General features: G+C 48.5%; 2 long non-coding RNA genes across 2 annotated transcripts; both read right to left on the bottom strand.

The window, feature by feature from the left end:
• Window positions 1–852: 852 nt before the first annotated feature.
• On the bottom strand, window positions 853–1,594 carry LOC147578819 (uncharacterized). Its single transcript, XR_015253080.1, has 2 exons — window positions 1,442–1,594; window positions 853–1,273 (listed from the first exon to the last, which is right to left on the bottom strand). It is a non-coding gene; the product is annotated as an uncharacterized LOC147578819 (long non-coding RNA).
• Window positions 1,595–14,700: 13,106 nt separating this feature from the next.
• LOC147578818 (uncharacterized) lies at window positions 14,701–17,785 on the bottom strand. Its single transcript, XR_015253213.1, has 2 exons — window positions 17,637–17,785; window positions 14,701–17,248 (listed from the first exon to the last, which is right to left on the bottom strand). It is a non-coding gene; the product is annotated as an uncharacterized LOC147578818 (long non-coding RNA).
• Window positions 17,786–19,401: the final 1,616 nt, after the last annotated feature.

Here is a 19,401-nt window from a genome sequence, read left to right as displayed (position 1 = left end):
AAACAGGAACACGCACGTGCGTGTTCCTGGCGCCCTCTTCTCAACATCCACCCAGAAGGCCATCAGATGACGAATGGGAAAGCAGCCTGTGTGTTCCTCGGGCGCCGAACGCCACAGCACCCACACGGGCTGCCACGGGCTTAACCTTGAAAACGTGGCGTTTGGCGAAAGGACCAGTCACCAAAGACCACGTATCATATGATTCCACGGACGCGCGGTGTTCACGGTGGGCAAACCCACGGACACAGAAAGTGGGCTCATGTCCACCAGAGGCTGGAGGAGCAGAGAATGATTGCTAACATGTTTGTACGGGTGTCCATCTGGGGTGATGAAGTGTGGAAGCAGATGATGGTGACAGCTGTGTCACACTGCCAATGTCTTTCGTGTCACTGCTTGTACGTGTCCAGTGGTGTGTGTTTTAGCACAACGAAAACGATAATTCTGCCTCCGTGTCCATGGATGGATGGATGGGTAAAGAGGTGGTGTATATATACAGTGGGATGTTGGTCAGCATGAAACAGAATGAGATCTTACCACTTACAACACGGATGGACCTTGAGATCATCGTGCTACGTGAAGTAAGTCACACAGGGAAGGACGACCCTGTATGACCCCAGCTTGCACACACAGAGCAGACTGGCATTACTGGAGCTGGGACGGGGGTGGGTAAAATGCGTGAGGGGTTGCCAAGGGACCAACTTCCAGCTATAAAATAACAAACTCACAGAGACGTGATGTGCGGCTGGGGGGGGGGGGCCATCATCAACAACACTGGGTTGCGTATTTGAAAGGTGCTAAGAGGACAGACCTTAAGAGTTCTCAGCACGTGATAAAACTTGGAAGTACGTATGATCACAGGTGTTCGTCACATTTATTGTGGTGCTCACTTCGTGGTGTGTGCAAATATGGAATCATCACATCGTGCACCTGAAACTAATACAACGTTCAACGTGAATTGCACCTCGATAAAAATAAATAATAAGAATGATAACTAATGAACATATGGCACTTTTGAGTTTATACACACCAGGTGCCGAGCAAAATGATCTCATGTTTTCTCTTACTTCTTATGTCCCCTGCTGAGATCCTGTTTCATAAGGAAAGACACGAGGAGGTGACGCTGTCGCTGGTGGAACACGGACCCCAGGTTCTAGCCTAGTTCTGCGCAAGCCCAGGTCCACAGTGGCACTCACTCAGTGATGTCGTTCATTCCTGACAATGGAAGGGCTTCGCGGTGAACTAATTTGGAGAACCTTTCATTACACAGGTTAACCTGGTGGACAGGGCATTTTAGAGCCTTAGAAACGGGACTGAGCATTTTGAATCTCCAAGGGAAGGACCTAAGGCACTGTTTTCCCAAACGCATTCATAAAAGTAATGTTGTTTTTCGGGCCACCTGTTACCACGTGATAGGAACTTGGCAAACACTGGGCTCAGTTACCTCTTTTGCTCAACTGCACTGTGGTAGGAGAGGACAGACTTCCAGTCCAAGGTGACAACAAGTAGAAAGGAGCAGGCATTCAACCAGGAGGTGGATGTGGAGAAGATGCAGACAAAGCACACCCAGGGAGCCACTTCAAGTTATTCAAGGTCAAAAAGCTGGGGAGATAATGCAGTAAAGGAGGCAGACCTTAGCAGGTAAATTCCATAATTGGATGGCACTTTGGAGATTGTCTAGTCCAACCATATCCATCCACTCATCCATCCACCCACCCCCCACTCGTTCATCCATCCATCCACTTATTCTTCCATCTGTCTGTCCATCCATCCATTTATCATCCATCCATCTATCATCTCTCCATCCGTCCATCCATCCATCCATCCATCCATTTATCATCCATCCATCTATCATCTGTCCATCCATCCATCCCTCCATCCATCCCTCCATCCATCCCTCCATCCATCCACCCACTTACTTATCCATCCATCCATCCACCCATCCACCCATACAGTGGTCCACCCATACATGCATCCATCTACCCACTTATCCTCTGTTCATTCAGAACATGCTATTTGAGGGTCTACAATGTATGCTACACAGTTAGAGTAATTGGGGCTCTAGTAGTGAAAAAAATTCTTTCCCTCTACGAGGAAAGACAGGTAAAAATAAACAAGCACTTGTGTAATATGTTAAAGGTATCCAGACTGTGAAGAAAACTAAGCACTGGTAGGAACCAGAAAGTGATGAGGTAACTCCCCCTTTTGATCAGCCATTCCCAATGGAAACCCCTCTTCACTGAAAGTCTTCCTTATTGGAACCTCAATCGACATCCTCTAGCTTTTGCCCCTTGGTGCTAACTTTGCTCTCTGAGATGCTCCTCTCCCCCATGCCAGGTATCCCGGAGTCCGATCAGGTCCTCGATGAGCCTTCTCTGACCTGCATGAGGTTCACGGCCTCTGCTTCTCCTGACAGCTCACCACTCACTCAGTGTTCAGTCCAAGTTCACTGGATACTTCCTGGGACCAGACTCTGTGTGAAGTGTTCACTGTACGAAGCTGAGTGAGACCAAGAACTAGATTTTGAGTTGTTCGGATTCTCAGCAGGGGGGAAAAAGATCTTCAACGTAACGTACAATGAAGGCATGTAGGCATGCTCTGCCCAAGACCATGGGCATTGCAGCAGCCTCCCACTGGCCTCCCTGACTTCAGTTGGGCCCTCCCGAACCGTCCTGTCCAGTGGAGGGTCCACGAGGTTCTTTGCAGAACATGAGCCAACAGGCAAGAGCACATCAATGGTGTTTTTGTGGGGGCAGCGGGGAGAGCAGCAAGTAAGTAAACTATGGAAGATCCACTTGATGGGCCATTATTCAGCATTTAAAATTGCCGTGAAAAGTTCTGTGTAATAAAACAAAAGTGCTTTTCACCTGACGCTGAATGTAAACGTAAGTTCCCAAACTGAGTGTGAGCAGTAGGTGGCTGCGTGAGGTGCGCATCTGCTTGTGGAAGGAGCTGGGGGTCCTTTACACTGGATGCCAGCAAGTGAGACCAAGTCTGGAGGGCAGGGGGCCCATGCCCACCTTCAGGGGCCAGGAGCAGCCTCACATAGTCGGCATCTTGAAGACGCTGAGGAAACCTGGGCACGGAGTGGCTTCTTGAGCCGGAGCAGAGCTCAGGTTTTCCCCAAAGATAACCCAATTGGTCAGAGCACATGGGGACCGGCCGCCATTTGCAAACTCACCAGGTAATGGCTGGGGCTGGGCTGGGGCTCTGTGCAGGCCCAGGTCTGCCGCGTGAGGTAGGGAAGACTGATAGGAAGGTGCGGATCATTCAAGGCTCCTGCTCTGTAGCCCTCAGTGTCTTCCTAATGGACCGGTCCTGCTCAGGGTCCTGTCTGCTGAGAGGGCCGTGTGTTCTGGAAAGACCAGCCATGGAGCTGATGAGTCTCCACGCACCTGGTGCCACTGCTCCCCAGGGGCCTGCACAGACAGCCCTGCTGCAATTGGGGGCTGCGTGGAATAGAAACACGGCGAAGCAAGGGAGGGAGGATGTGCCTCCGGCTCTGGTTCTTCAGCCGAGCTGACCATTCCTTGTCTCCGGAGAGCCTTTTCCATGGATGGGGCGGGGCTGGGGACTCTGAGGATCAAGAGACAGGCCCCTGTCACCACCAGACTTACAGCCTAATTAAGATGGGGAGGATGACGGCGGCCAAGCCTGCCCCTCTGTGTTGACGAGCACAGACCCCCGTGCTGTGGACTCGGGCGGGGCCCCTCCAGGGAGACCTCGGAGAAACGCCACCTGACTTGCAATTTCAAGAGACCTTCATCAGCAGAGAGATGATGCAGGTGCGTGAAGGGCCCTCTTGGAGGACCTAGGAAGGAGGGCCTGCCCTGGGGAGGGAGGTCACAGTTCCCTGGCGCTGGAGGACGCCGTGCAGGGGTGGGGGAGGCGCCTGAGGACACGGACAGGGTCGTGTTAGGGGGGCAGGTCCTCAGTGAGGGAGGCCTGCGTGTGAGGAAACTACCTCCATTTCTCCACTGAGATGTGCAGTGAGATGTGGGCTTGCACTCACACACACATGTGTACACACTCCAACATGAACACACGCGCACACACTCCCGTCTATATTTACACACTGAAACATGCACACACACATATGTGTACACACTCCAACATGCACACACGTGTGCACACACATATGTACACACTCCAACATGCACATGGGCACACACTCCCATCTGTATTTACACACTCCAACATGCACACACGTGCACACACTCACATACATATGTACACACTCCAACATGCACACGGGCACACACATGCCAACACGTAGACACACACACACCCATGCACTCGTGTGTATGTATACACCCACATGAACGCACAAATGTACACATATGGTCACACGCACACACCTGCACACACGAGTCCACATGTGTGCACACATATACAAACACACACAGCCTCACAAACGCACGTATGCACAAACACATGTGTGCACGTGCACACATCTGCTCTAACGTGGGTGCGCACATATACATGTATACTGCGTGTGTGCTCACACGTGTACCTTCACACACACTCAAAAATATGCACACAAGCACTCTCATACACAAGCACTTATGTATATTTGCACACACATGCACACACTGATCCGCAGGCCGTCAAGGAGAAGCAGCCCGGGGCCTGGAGTCAGGAGGCCCGTGAACCCTGCACACATCTGTCCCATCCCTGGCGCCCTGCTTCGTCAGCTGTGGTTGAAGACCGTGCCCTCAGGGAGCGGTGGTGGGGAGGAGTGGGTGGCAGGGACAGGTGTGCCCGCCCTGCGGTCCGCAGTCAGGGCTCAAGAGCCCGCACTTGAGTATCCCCGCGTACATCATTACCTGTGTGACGGGCTGCCGGGGTACAGCCAGCCTGTGACATCGAGGGCTCAAAATGCCAGCGGGTGTAGGAGTGGAAGCAGACACTACAGCTTGCTCGCTTTTAACAGTGAGCCCGACCTCCCAGAACCGCTAAGGAAGTCGTTTTATTTGTGGGATGAGAGGGAGGGGTGAGCTGGGGGAGGAGGAAGAGAAGGAGGGGTGCATCTTTTCCCCTGGTTCTGGCCTCCACCCACCCCCCCCGGCCCCCCACCTGGACCCCGGGACCCCAGGGTCCTGCTCAGCCAGGGCCTGCGTCCCTCCCGGCTGGTCTCACGCTCCATCAGCACAGCCAGAGTCACAGGGGCTGACTGACCGGGCCTCTGTCCCCTTGGACAGCTGAGGCCCAGCACGGGGTAGGGGGGGATCGCCAACGTCCCACGGCCAAAGGGTGGCAGAATCGAGCCCCAAATGGAGCATGAGATCATCTGGGATCCACCCCGAGGTCGGTCCTGGGAGGGGAGAAGGTTCTGGAACAGGCCGCTGGAGGTTGCTGTGGACCAGGTTCTGCGGCCGGGAGGCGGCCTCGCCCCTGGCCGGGGAGAGACGGGTGGGCAGACCCCGGATGGCGCCCTCTGAAGCGGCTGCCCGAGTCCCAGGCCGGCCTGGACACCGACCTCCTTCCCCGGGGGCCTCCTGCCCGGGGCGGGGCGCCCGGGGATCGCCCAGCTTGCAGAGGGCGTCACGGGGGCTGAGGCTTTGGCAGTTACTGAAAAGAAAGCACGGTTACTATTCATGTCTTGTGTTGAGAAATCTCTATATAAAAGTTTCACAGCCGCACATGTAAAAGGGGCTTTTACTGGCTTAACGTTCTCCCCTCCTCTCCTGCCCCCACCCGGAACCTCGCCTTTCGTCTCCTGCCTCCCACGAGTGGGGGGTCTTCAGACAACTGCCGCTGGGCCCCCCGGGACGCGTGGAAACTTCACCTGCAGGGAGTGGGGGGGGGCCACTCCGGGAATCGCGCCCGGGCCCCTGTGGTCCTGTCCTTCCCCCGTGCCACCCCCCCTGTGATGCCGCCCCCCCACGTGACGCCGGCCCCGCATGATGCCGCCCCCCCCCCGTGACACCGCGCCCCCCCCCCCGTGACACCACCCCCTCCCCGTGACTCCGGACACCCCTGACACCACCCCCTGGTGGCGTCGGCTCCCCTCCCCATGACTCTGGCCCCTCCCCCTCCGTGACTCTGGCCCCGCCCCCCCCGTGACACCGGCTTCTTCCAGCTTCATTCTTTCCTCCACAGATGAAGGCGCTTTGAAGGCCACGTGCTCAGCACACAGACGGGAGAAAAGCAGACCTTGATTTCCTGCAGGAAACTAGGGACGGTAAGAAAAGGAGCAAACGCCTACACAGCGAGCAGGTGTGGCTCCCAAGGGCCCCGAGCTGGGCGTCCTGATCCATGGGCCCTCCCGAGACGACTGACGAGTGGGAGCGCGCTCTCCGCTTGCACGAGGCCTGGCAGGGGGAAGAGCATGTGGGGGGGGGGGGGTGGCGAGAGAGTGCGGGCTGACCAGGACAGGGCCAGGCCATGGGGGGGTGGGGGGAGGCGGTGCTGAAGGGGGTCGTGCGAGGAGCCGCCGGCCCGGGGAGAGGGTGGGCCTAGGAGCACCCAGGAAGAGCTTGCACAGGCTGAGAAGCAGGAAGATCACACGGCCGGAACAGGGCCACCCAGCAGGTGAGCACCCGGGGGCCCAGGAGGAAGTACCACAGCGGCCCAGGCCTCGTCCACTAGGGGCCGGCGCCTCGGTTTTAGTTTAGGGGAAGCTCGGAGGTGTGGAGCAGGGTGAACGGCACCAGCTGGTCTTTTCTTTCACAGATCGCGCAGGCCACAGGGCAGGACGCTGTTGGGAGGGGGCTGGGGTGGGGGCAGGGAGCTGGGCGGACGCCCTCAGGCCCTGTAGCTTGGGGACTGTGCTGCCCAGGACGTGTGGACACCAAGCAGGAGCCACGAGAAGCTGGGGACAGGAGCCTGCGTGAGGTCCCCCTGATGGCACAGTCGACATTCAGATCAAAGTCACAACTCTCAGCCACTCCGCGTCCTCCGCTCACACCCAAGCGCAGCCTGCCCACCGAACCAGCTGCTTGACCTTGGTGACCATCCTGACTCTCGCACTTCATGTCACACACCTCGGGTCACACACAGACGCAGCCAGGACAGATCCCACAGCCTTTGGATTAGGGCTGGCGCTTGGCTCAGCTGGGGACGCACAGAGGTGGAGTTATGCCTACAGAAGGTTTTACGGCAAAGCCACGCGGTAACCAGCCTGTGCAAGACCACCGCTCGGTCAGGACAGAAAGGCAGGGCGGCGCAAGGCACGTCACCAGCAAGGAACTGGGGCCAGTGGTGAGGATCCCTCTCCTCCCACAGGGGAAGCACCTGCCAGGCTGGCGTGGCACCAGGTATCAGAATACACTGAGACTCCCAGCTTCACCTTCTCCAGCATAAAAAGAGCTTGAAGGTCATCACCCCAGTCCTCACCGTATGAAAATAAGATGAGCAAACTGAAAATCAACAACTTGGGTCTAGTGCAGAATCGAGGTCCCGAGGCAAACGGCCACCCTGACGAGTGGGGAGACGACGGGAGGTGCGGAGAATCACAGCTGGGATCAGCTCACGGGGAGCAGGGGCTGCGGGCCAGGAGCTGGTGGGACCCACACGGCAGCAGGTGGCCTTCTGGGGGCTGATTTCAGAGATGAAACATCTCCCTGGGGGGCCCAGGCTTTTGTAGCCTTTCTCCCAGCTGGGTCTCAGGATGAAGATCGGAGGCCGAGACTGGGAGGGAAATGATACATCAGGGAAGGACAGGGGGCAGGGGAATAATCAGATATCCCCGAGGCTTCTGTTCTCAGTAAGAAAGCCCACCCTCCAAGGAAGCTGTGTTCCCACTGCCTTCCCAGCCTCCAGCCCTCTTGTCTCAGTGAGGGGGGATAAAAAGGTCAAAGCCACTTCTGAAAGTCACAGCTGCAGAACTCAGGCCAGCTAAAAAAAATTAAATGTAGTCATAAGGCCCTGAAACCCTTGCCCTCCCCAACACCTCAGCGCCAACCAGGCTCTGGTGTGATGGCGGAAGGTTACAAATGAAAGAGCTGAAAAATGCAGACTCTATTTAAGAAGGAGGGTGTAGGGAACCCAAAGACGTCCGGAAGGGAAACAGCAAACCAACAAGGGAACCGGACCCCAGGCGCGGGGGCAGCCACTGAACACAGCCCAGCTCCAGGCAGAGCCACGTAACACTCACACGAAAAGCTGGATTTCCTCAGTCCCTGTTACCAGATGTATCATTTCCAGCTTCCAAGAAAACTACTAGAAGGCATGCCAACAGGCAACAGAACCGCGGTCTGAAGAGACAAAGCAGACCCAGATGTGCTACAGATGCTGGAGCTGTCCGCCTGGGAATGTGATACATCCACGATGGGTATGCTGAGGGCTCAACGGGAAAGAAGACAACGTTCTAGAACAGATGGGTAGTTTAATGACAGAGATGAAAACTCTAAGAAAGAATCAAGGGGAAATTACAGAAATCAAAGTGAACAGAAACAAAGAGATGCCTTTGATAGGCTATGAAAGGAGACCAGACATGGCTGAAGAAAGAATTGGCGATCTTGATGCATTCACTAAAAACTTGCAAAATGAGATAAAAAGAGGAAAAAACAGTGTGAAAAGCATGGAACAGAATATCCAAGAACTGCAGAATCATTACAGAAGGATTGCATGTATGTAATGGTATACCAGAGAGATAAGAGATAGAAAGGTTACAGAATTGCAGTATTTGAGGTAATTATGACTAAGATTTCCCAAAATTAATCACAGAAACCCAACTACAGCTCTGGGAGGCTCAAAGGACAACAAGCATAAGTACCAAAAATCTACAAATAGACGTATTATGTTCAAACTGCAGGAAACCAAAGACAAAGAGAAAACCTTGAAAAAAACCAGAGCAAAAACCTAAATTATCCTTCAAGAAACTAGAATAAGAATTACATTAGACTCCTCACCAGAAACCATGAAAATAAGAGATTGCAGTCAAATATTTAAAGTATTGGAAGCAAAATGCACCAATCTAGATGTCTGTGTTCAGCATAGTTATTCTTTAAAAGTGAAGGAGAAATACTTTTTCAGACAAAAAACAAACAAGCAAACAACAACAACAACAAAAAACAGGAATTTTCCAACAGAAGATCTGCCCTTCAAGAAATGATAAAAGACATTCTTAAGAGAGAAGGAAAATTAAATAGATCAAAATTTCAGATCTACAGAAGGAAATGAAGAGTATCAGAGAAAGAACAAAGGTTAAATAAAATCTTTTATTTTCCTTATTCTTAATTTGTGTAATAGATAACTGTTCAAAGTAACAATAACAATAACGTATCAGGTAGTTATAACGTGGATTTTTTTAAGTTTTTTTTTTTTTACTTATTTTGAGAGAGAGAGAGAGAGAATGTGTGAGCAGGAGAGGGGTACAGAGAGAGTGAAAGAAAGAATCCCAAGCATGGGGCTTGACCTCACCAGTCATGCGATCACGACCTGAGCCAAAATCAAGAGTGGGAAGCTTAACTGACTGAGCCACCCAGATGCCCCATAACATATGAATATATGAACAGAATGGCTGCAATGTTATAAGGAATGGGAAGAAGAGATCCAGAATAATATTCTGTAACTATACCACCTGCGACCTGATTACATAGTGTTGTTTGAAGGTGGACTTTGCATCTTGCAAAGTCTAGAGAAACCACTACATCTAAAATTGAAATGCTAATAGAGGACAGAAAATGTGACAATAAGATGCTCAATTAAAACCAGAGAAGGCAGGGGAGTCTGGGTGGCTCAGCTGGTTGAGTGTCCCACTTTAGCTTGGGTTGTAATCTCACAGTTCATGAGTTTGAGCTTGACATCAGGCTCACTGCTGTCGGCGTGGAGTCCACTTTAGGTCCTCTGCCTCCTCTCTCTCTTTGCCCCTTCCCTACTCATGCTATCTCTCTCAAAAATAAAGAAAACATTAAAAAAAAAAACGAGAAGGCAGAAGAGGAATATTTTTTAATGGAAATAACTGGCAAGTGCAATGAATAGAAGACAGTTACAAATATGGTTAATAGTAAGCCAGCTATACCTATAATTACTTTAAAGGTGAATAGTCCAAATACAGCAAATGAAAGGCAGTTCCCGTTAGAGGGGATAAGAAAGAAACTGGACCCAACTGTGTATTATATATAAGAAACCCATTTTCAAGACAAAGATACAGATATATTGAGTCAAGGGATGGAGAAAAGTAAACCATGCACTACTGATCAAAAGAAAGCTTAGCAGTTTTATTAGTTTCAGACAAAGCAGATTTCGGAATAGGGGAAATTATCAGGAATAAAGGGAAGCATTACATCATGATAAAGGGATCAGTTATCCACAAATATATGGGAATCTTTAATGTGCATGCTCGCACCTTAATAAAAGTGTCAAACTATGTGGGGAAAAAAAAAACTGAGGGAACCACAAGAAGAAACAGACAAATCTACTATAGGGGTTGAAGATGTCAACACCCCCCATCAGTAATTGACGGATCCAGCAGACACAAGATCATTAAGGACATAGTTGAACGGAACAGCACTATCCATCAACTGGATATAATTGACATTTATAGAATACTTCATTCAACAACAGCAGAATACATATTCTTCTCAAGCTCACAGGGGACATTAACCAAAACAAACATTCTCGGCCATAAAACACACCTTAATAAATTTAAAAGAATATAAATCATAGAAAGTATTCTTGCATACTACAATGGAATTAAATGAAAAATCAATAATAGAAGGCTAGTTGGGAAATCTCAAACTATTTGGAGTAAACGACACACTGCTAAATAATACATGGGTCCAAAAAAGTCTCAAGAGAACTTTTAAAATACATTTAACTAAATGAAAATGAAAGCCCAATCTATCAAAATTTGTGGGATATATCAAGAACAATGCTTAGAGGGGGAATTTATAGCATTGAGTGCACCTATTAGAAAAGAAGAAAGGTGGAAAATCTCTTAAGAAAAAAGGAAATCAAATTAAATAAGAAGGAGATAAATAATAAAAATTAGAGCAGAAGTGAAAATAGGAAATCAATAGAGATCAATGACACTAAAAGCTGGTTCTTTGAAAAGATCAATGAATGTGATAAACTTCTAGGATGGCTAAGAAAGACATAAGTGTAGACATGAATTACTGATATCAGAAATCAAAACATGATCACTACTAGTTCCATGGGTATTAAAAAGATAATAAAAGGACTTGTGAACAATTCTACCCACCACTAGTTATCAGATCTAATCTGTTCACCACTTCTATTCAACATTATCCTGGAAGTCCTAGCTAATGCAATAAGACAAGAAAAAGAAAGCTGTCAGGGAAAGAAGAAGTAAAATTGTACTTGTTTACAGATAATATATTTGTCTGTGCAGAAAATCCTAAATAGATACACACACACACACACACACACACACACACACCACTTCTTGGAAGTAACAAGTCATAAAACAAGGTTGCAGGATACAAGGTCAGTGTACAAAAGTCAATTGCTTTCCTACCTATGAGCAATAAGAACTTGAAATTAAAGGGACTCCTGGGTGGCTTAATTGGTTAAGTGTCTGCCTCTGGATTTCAGCTCGGGTCATGATCTCCCAGTTTGTGAGTTCTAACCCTACATAGGGCTCTGTGCTGACAGCAGGGAACCTACTTCAGATTCTCTCTCTCTCTCCGTCTCTCTCTCTCTCTCTCTCTCTCAAAATAAGCTTTTTAAAAAAATTAAAAATTTTAAATTAAAAACACAATATCATTTCCATTAATAACAAAAAATTAAATACTTATGTACAAACCTAACAAAATCTGTACAGGATTTACATGAGGATACCAACAATAATGATGAAAAGAAGAATCAAAGATCAATAAATGGAGACATATTTCATCTTCAGGGACAGGAGGACCCAATATTGTTAAGATGTCAATTCCTTTCAAGTTGATCTATAAAATCAAAGCAATCCCAATAAAAATTCTAGCATGTTATTTTGCAGATATGGACAAACTGATTCTAATTTTGTATGGGAAAGCAAAGACCCAGAATAGCCAACATAATATTGAAGAAGAATAAAGTGGGAGAACTGATATTATCTGACTTCAAAACTTAACTACAAAACTGCAGTAATCAAGAGATCATAGTATTTGAGAAAGAATTTAAAAAAATAGACCAATGGAACAGAATAGAAAGCCTGGAAACAGACCTACACAAACATAAGCAATTGATCTTTTCAAATGAGCAAAGGTAATTCAAAGGAGAATAGTTTCTTCAACAAATAGTGTTTAACAATTGCACATCCATACAAAATAAGTAAAATAAATTTAGCCACAGACCTTACTTCATTCACACACACACACACACACACACACACATACACACCTAACTCAAAGTCAATTATGGATCTAATTTTAAAACAGAAGACTACAAAATTTCTAGAAGATAATGTCAGAGACAATCTAGGTGACCTGAGTTTGGAGATGACTACTTAGATGCCACACCAAAAGCATGAGGCATGAAAGAATTGATAGGTTGGATTTCATCGAAATTAAAAACTTCTACTCTGCCAAAGATAGTGCTAAAAGAATGGAGACAAGCCACGGACTGGGGGACAGTTGTTGTAAAACACATATGTGAAGAAGTGCTTGTATCTAAAATACACAAAGAAGTTGTTAACGCTCAAGTTCTCAAACTTATTAAAACGACAAGAAAATAAACAACCCGATTTTTAAATATAGGCAAAAGATCTGAACAGAATTGTCACCAAAGAAGAGGTACAGATGGCAGAAAAGCATTTAAGAGTGTTTTCAACATTGCATGTCAGAAAATTACAATCTAGCACAAGGTACCACCAGACGCCTATTAGAATGGCCACAATCCAGAACATTGACACTAGATGTTAGTGATACCCAACAGAGTCAAAAACTTGTGTCCACAACAAGAACAACAAAACTCACAGTATACAGTAGTAGTATACAGTAGCATATTCACAATTTCCAATTGCCAAAAAAATGGAAGCAACTAAGGCTTTCTTCGATAGGCGAAGGGAGAAACAAACTGTAATACAGCCGTACGTTGGAATACTATTTGGCAGTTAGAAACAAATGAGCAATCATGCCGCGAAAAGACAGGGGAGAACTAAAAGTGTGCATTGCTAAGTAAAAGAAGCCCTCCATACATACGGCTTCAGTTGCACGGCATTCTGGGAGAGGCAAAGCTATGGAGGCAGTAAAAGTTTAGTAGTTGCCTAACGTTGCAGGGGTAGAGGGAGTGTTGTCTCGGTGAGGCACACGGGATTTGCGGGGTGGAGAAAGAATTCTGATGAAAAGTGGAATGGTGGGTGCATGACATTACGCGTTTGCTAAAACTCCGAGAACTTTTCACCCCGAAGAGTGCACCGAAATGTAAACTATGGACTTTGGTTAATAATAATATATCAATATTGGTTCATTAGTTGTAACAAATGTCCCACACTCGTGCAAGATGTTAATAACAGAGGAAAGTGTATTGGGATGGAGCCATATGGGAACTCTGTGTGCTACCGGTTCCATTTTTCTGTAAATCTAAGACTGTTCTAAAAATTAGGTCTATTAATTAAAAAATGTGTATACTGAGAAACTGTCAGGTTTATGAAGATGAAACAATTAAGCAGACACAGCCACTGCCTTTAACGACTCACTGTCTGGTGGAAGAGACAGCAACATAAGTCAGCAATTATGGAGTGTGGACAGATGCAAAACAGGAAGTATAGGAGGTGGGGGTACCAAGGATAAAACAATTAGCTCAGTGGGGGAAAGGAGGTCAGTGAAAGACTTCTGCAAGCTATAAAGTGCTATAAAAATATAAATCTAGGGCGCCTGGGTGGCGCAGTCGGTTAAGCGTCCGACTTCAGCCAGGTCACGATCTCGCGGTCCGTGAGTTCGAGCCCCGCGTCGGGCTCTGGGCTGATGGCTCAGAGCCTGGAGCCTGTTTCCGATTCTGTGTCTCCCTCTCTCTCTGCCCCTCCCCCGTTCATGCTCTGTCTCTCTCTGTCCTAAAAATAAATAAACGTTGAAAAAAAAAATTTTTTAAATATAAATCTGTGATTATTATGGTGGTTGTTATTATTCTTATGGTATTTCATTTACTTTCTCGGGCAAACAAAACTGAGGGAATTCATCACCAGCAGGCCTGCTCCGCAGGAAACGTTTAAAAAAATGTTTTTCAAGGAGAAGGTAAATGATATAGGTCATAAACTTGGATCTGCCAAAAAAAGGAAGAGTAGCAGAGAAGAATTAAGTGAAGGTAAAAGTCTTCTTTTTCTTAATAGATCTAAAAGAGAGTTGCTTGAAATCATAACAATATATTGGATGACAATAGCATACGGAGAGTTAAAGTAAGTGACAGCCATGCTGTACTGATGGGAAGGAGAAAGTGGGATTATAAGCAGACTGCATGAAAAGTCGTACATAGATGGACTTCAAATATTTAACTTTATATTAAAAGCTCCAAGACAACCACTGGAAAGAATATAATTGCTTTGCTAAGAAATGAGATAGAATTCAATCATATAAATACCTAGTTAAAACCACAAAAAGGAGGAGAAAAAGAGGGAGAAAAAATAAGAAGAAATGCAACACGGAGAAAATAATTACAAATGTGGTAGATACATGGTAATCCAACTATATCGGTAATCACTTTTAATGGGAATGGTCTAAATACACCGATTCAAAGAGAAGTCTGCAAGTAGTCTCCTAGAAACCCATTTTAAATATAAAGACGCAAAGGGGTTAAAATTAAAGGGATAAAGAAAGATATATCAAACTAACTTTAATAAAAAGCTGGAATAACTATGTGATTTCAGACAGGGGCAACTTCAGAACAAAGGAAATCATCACGGATAAAGTACAGAATTACATAATGATAAAGAGCCAATTCTCCACAAATACATAACAATCCTAAACATGCATGCACCTACCAATAGAACGTCAAAATAAACAAGGCAAAAACTGTTAGAACCACAAGGAGAAATAGACAAATCCACTGTGATTTTTGGAGACTTCAGCATTCTTCTGCTACTAACAGACCCATCATATTGGTGAGGACATAGTTGAACTGAGCAGCACCAATGAACAACTTGATTTAATTGATACTTCTAGAATATTTCATCCAATGATAGCCCGATACACATTCCCCTCAAGTTTTCATAGGACATTCACCTAGTGAGACCACATTTTGGACCATTAAACCCACCTTAACAAATTTTTAAAAATAGAAATCAGACAGAGTATGTTTCCAGACCACAATAAAATGAAAATAAAAACCAGAAAAGTAGCTGGAAAATCCCAAATTATTTTCAGATTCAATAGCACACTTCTAAATAACACGTGGTTTAAAGAAGAAGACTCAAGAAAAGTTAAAGCAATTTAAATGAAAATGATAATGCGACAAATTAAAGGGCATTGTGTAAAAGGCCTGACCAGTATTCTCCAAAGCTGCCAACAGCATCAAAAACAAGGAATGTCTGAAAAACCATCACAGCCTAGAGATGCTTAAGGGGACATAATGATGACTCTAATGTGGGATCCTAGAACAGAAAAAGGACATTGGTTAACAACTAAGATAATCTAAATAAAGTGTGGATTTTTGGTAACAATAATGTATCAACATGGGTTCGTTAATACTAATAAATGGGCGACATGTATGTATGTTAAAAAGAAAGGAAATGGGGTGTGGGATATATGGGAACTCTTTGTATCTTTGTGACTTTCCTATAAATGTAAAACTTCTCCAAGATTTTAAAAGCTTATTTAATACAAATATAACATCTAAATTTGTGGGATGCAGTGAATACAGTGTTTAGAGGAAAATTTATAGTATTTACTGTATGTATTAGAAAAGAAGAAATATCTAAAATCAATAATCTACTTTCAACCTTAGGAAACTAGAGAAAGAAGAGCCAATTAAAAATTAAACAGGAAAAAAGTATTAGAGCAGATCAATTAGAGAGAAGTAGAAACCAACAGAGAAAATCAATGAAACCAAAAATAGTTTCTTTTAAAAAAAATCAATAGAATTGAAAACCTCTAGCTAGTCTAAGCAAGAAAATAAGGGAGAAGACGTAAGTTACCAGTATCAGAAATGAAAGCGGCTCCATCATACTTGATCTCATGGACATTAAAAGGAAAACAAAGGAATTTCCATTAACAGCTTTATGCCCACAAATCTGATAACTTAAATTCAGTGGGCCAATTCCTTGAAAGATACAAACTACCAAAACATGTATTAGGAGAACTAGATCACCTGAATGGCTTGTATCCCTTAAGAACATTGAATCAGTAGTTGATTAATGTTACCCCCCCCCCCCCAAAAAGAACCCACCAGGTTCAGATGTTTCACTGGTAAATTCTATCAGACTTTTAGGAAAGAAGCTATACCAATTCTTCACATTCCTGCCGGAAACAGGAAGCCGAGGAAATACTTCCTAACCCATTCCGTGAGGTCAGCAGGACGTTGTAAGAAAAAGAAAGGTACGGACCAGCGTCCATGAGTATAGACACAAATTTCCTCAACAAAACATGAGCAGATGGAGTTCAACAACGCATAAGAAGGAGGCACCATGACCAAGTGGGACCGAGTCCAGGAATGAATTCTGTTCCTTTCCAGAAACTCCTCGCTATCTTGTGGATCTTTCAGAGCTCTTGTACACGAACTTCTGAAATGTGGGTCATTGTCCTTCCAATTCCATCTAGCTGGTGCTGAGCCACACGTTTTGTCCCAAGTTGAGACGGTTGGGATGGAGCTCCATGGAAGCGAGTCTGCTTGAGAAAGGCTTGAATTCGTGTTACACTAACTGCATGTTTTTGAGTCAAGTGAATTGATTTGAGTTGACTGCATTTAGATTAGAGGGAATTGAGGAGACATCAGAGAGGGTCCCTGGGGAGGGAGCATTAAGTTACCTTGAGGTCTGCACATTGGACAGGGGATGCATAGTGGGAGGTTTCAGAGGAAGCAGCTTGTGCCAAGGCCCTGGGGCAGACCAGAGCACAGTGCTTCAGAAGTGAAGGAAGGTCAGAGAGGCTGGAAAGTGGAGGGGGGCCCTGGGACCTCAGCCCCAGAACTGTGAGAAATGATGTCAGCTAGCTTCCCAGTCTGTGGTCTTCCTTCCAGTGGCCCAACAGGCTGACAGAAGGGAGAAGGAAAGGAAGGAAATTGATCAACAACAAAACATGTTCAGTTTTCATCCACAGGGGTGCCAGACAGACGCAGCGTCTTGACTGGAGCGGTCAACGAGAGGATGAAGAGAATTGGAGGATTTTAGGTCCATTTGGGAAATCAGCAGGCTGTGGACGTCCCCTGGATCCTGGGGAGCAGGCGAGAGAGGGACGTGTCAAGAGAACCACTGAGATTCACGGCTGGGACAGCGGGAACTCAGGACACGGTAAGCGAGCTGCAGGTCTGGGGCGTGGCGGTCTCAACGAGACAAGACGACGGTGGGGGGACGGCCTGGTGGTGCCGTGCGAGCCCCCATCTGGTTGGTGGGGAGCCGGACTGGGGGCCCGGGCAGCACCAGGCCTGAGCTCCACGGGAGCGGCTGAGGGGACAGCCGGGAAGAGCCAAAGAAGCACCTGACCGGGGTCCCCACTGGGAAAAGACAGTGGCCCTAATGGGGCACCGTGGAGGCTCACGTGGCAGGCCTGCACGTGGCCTTTGTGTGGAGGCGACAGTGTGGTTGGGGGTTGAGGACATACTTGCCCCAGAGCCCCCGGCTGGTCACTCAGCACGCTGGGCACGCACGTCTGGGGGTGGGGCACTCTCCCCTCGGGGACCCGCCATCACAGAGGCCAACGCTGTGTCGCGGAAGCTCACGCTGACTCTCAGGGAGGAACCTGCGGGGAACAGGTCGTGCCTCAAGGGGTGTCTGTCCCCTCCCTCCCCTCCTCTCCCAGGACAAGGACCCAGCGCGGCCCTGCTCCAGCCAGGACGCCCTCAGCGCACAGCACAAGTAGGTCTGCCCTCCGGGCCTCCCTCTGCAGCCCGACTGACGCAGCAGCGGACAGCCCGCCCCGCGTGGGTTCACCGGGGACCCTGTTGGAGCAGCAGCCTGGGGGACGCGTCGCCGAGGACAGGCCTGGCTCTGGCGATCCCCGCAGGTGTCGGCAGGAGCGTCTGCACCCCTGCATGGAGGGGCTCCCCGGAAGTGCCCAGGCCTCACTGGGGCCCACACAGGGCCCTCTGCAACCTGCTCGGCTCAGGCCAGAGCCAGCAGAGCCCCGGGTGGCCTGTCCCCGTCATCCCCGTGCACCTGCCCACACCTGGGATGTGCAGCCAGAGGCCTCCAAAGTGTCTACACCATTTGCACGTTCCCTAGAATGAAAGGTCTTCAGCTCCAATGGCACCTAATGGGAGGGGTCTTCCTGGGCGCCCAGCGCAGTCCCCCGCTGCGTTCCCCTCCGGCCCCCACAGGGGCCCACTTCTGTGCTTCCTCTGTAGGCCCCACACTGAGGGCTGGTCCTGTGTACACACTTACCTACCAGCTTGTCTGTGGTTAGACACACACACACACACACACACACACACACTCACTCACACACCCCACTACATACAGCACATGTGCACACCCCATACCACACACCCCACCTACTGCAGACACACCCCACCCTCATGAGTGTAAGCTCATGCATGCGGGGACTTTTGCTCACGTTGCACGGTGACGTAGAGCTGCTCACTCCGTGCAGAGCTCAGCCCAGGACAAAGGTGGCCCTGGGCGGGCACGGCTGAATGACTCTGTGAGTGTGTGCGTGAGGGGGGGGTCACCCCTGTCAGGTGGAAGCTGGACCTGGGACCGATTCCGGCTCCATGACTTAGCAGCCGCCCTGACAGGGATGATACCGCGATCTGACATCGGTGTGCAGGGTGGGGTGGGGGGGAGACACCTGCCCATCTCACCACCCCGCGGACCCCGCCACGGTGGGCCGGCCCCCTCTGTCCAGCCCACAGGCACACGTCACCACCTGCTGAAAGAATTCCTCTGGCAAGTCACCTGACATGGCGGGAGCAAGTAAGCCCCGAGGCCTCACGGCAGAGACTCTGTGTCCGTGACCGTGAGCGTTTGCCAAGGCCCTGAGTGCCCCCCACGGAGGGACGGGTAGCTACGTGGCGGTGTGTGTGTGTTGTAAACACGTTCAAGAGGAGTGGAGCCCACGTCTGGTCCGTGAGGAAACAAGACAGAGGCCGCGTGAGCCGCGGCACCGGACCGACAGGTGCCTGTGTTTCCGTCGTGGGACAGTGCTGGGCGAGGAGGGTCTGTCTCCGCAGCCCGCGCTCTGGTCCCGCTCAGCCCTCCCTCCGCGGGGCAGCCGGGCAGCCCCTCCGCCCTCCGCGTCTGCCCTACGATGGCGGTGGGGGGCACGCGGTCTTTGCGGCGCTCGGAATAGGCCTGGCCCGCGGCCCGGTCGGCTCTTCCCGCTATGTTTTCAGGCATGAAGGAAAGGTCCGGAAGGAATCACACAGGAA

This window comes from Puma concolor, chromosome B4 (genome assembly GCF_028749965.1).
Source record: "Puma concolor isolate L17-30 chromosome B4, mPumCon1.1.hap2, whole genome shotgun sequence".
NCBI lineage: Eukaryota > Metazoa > Chordata > Mammalia > Carnivora > Felidae > Puma > Puma concolor.
This window is presented reverse-complemented; position numbering and strand designations above follow the sequence as displayed.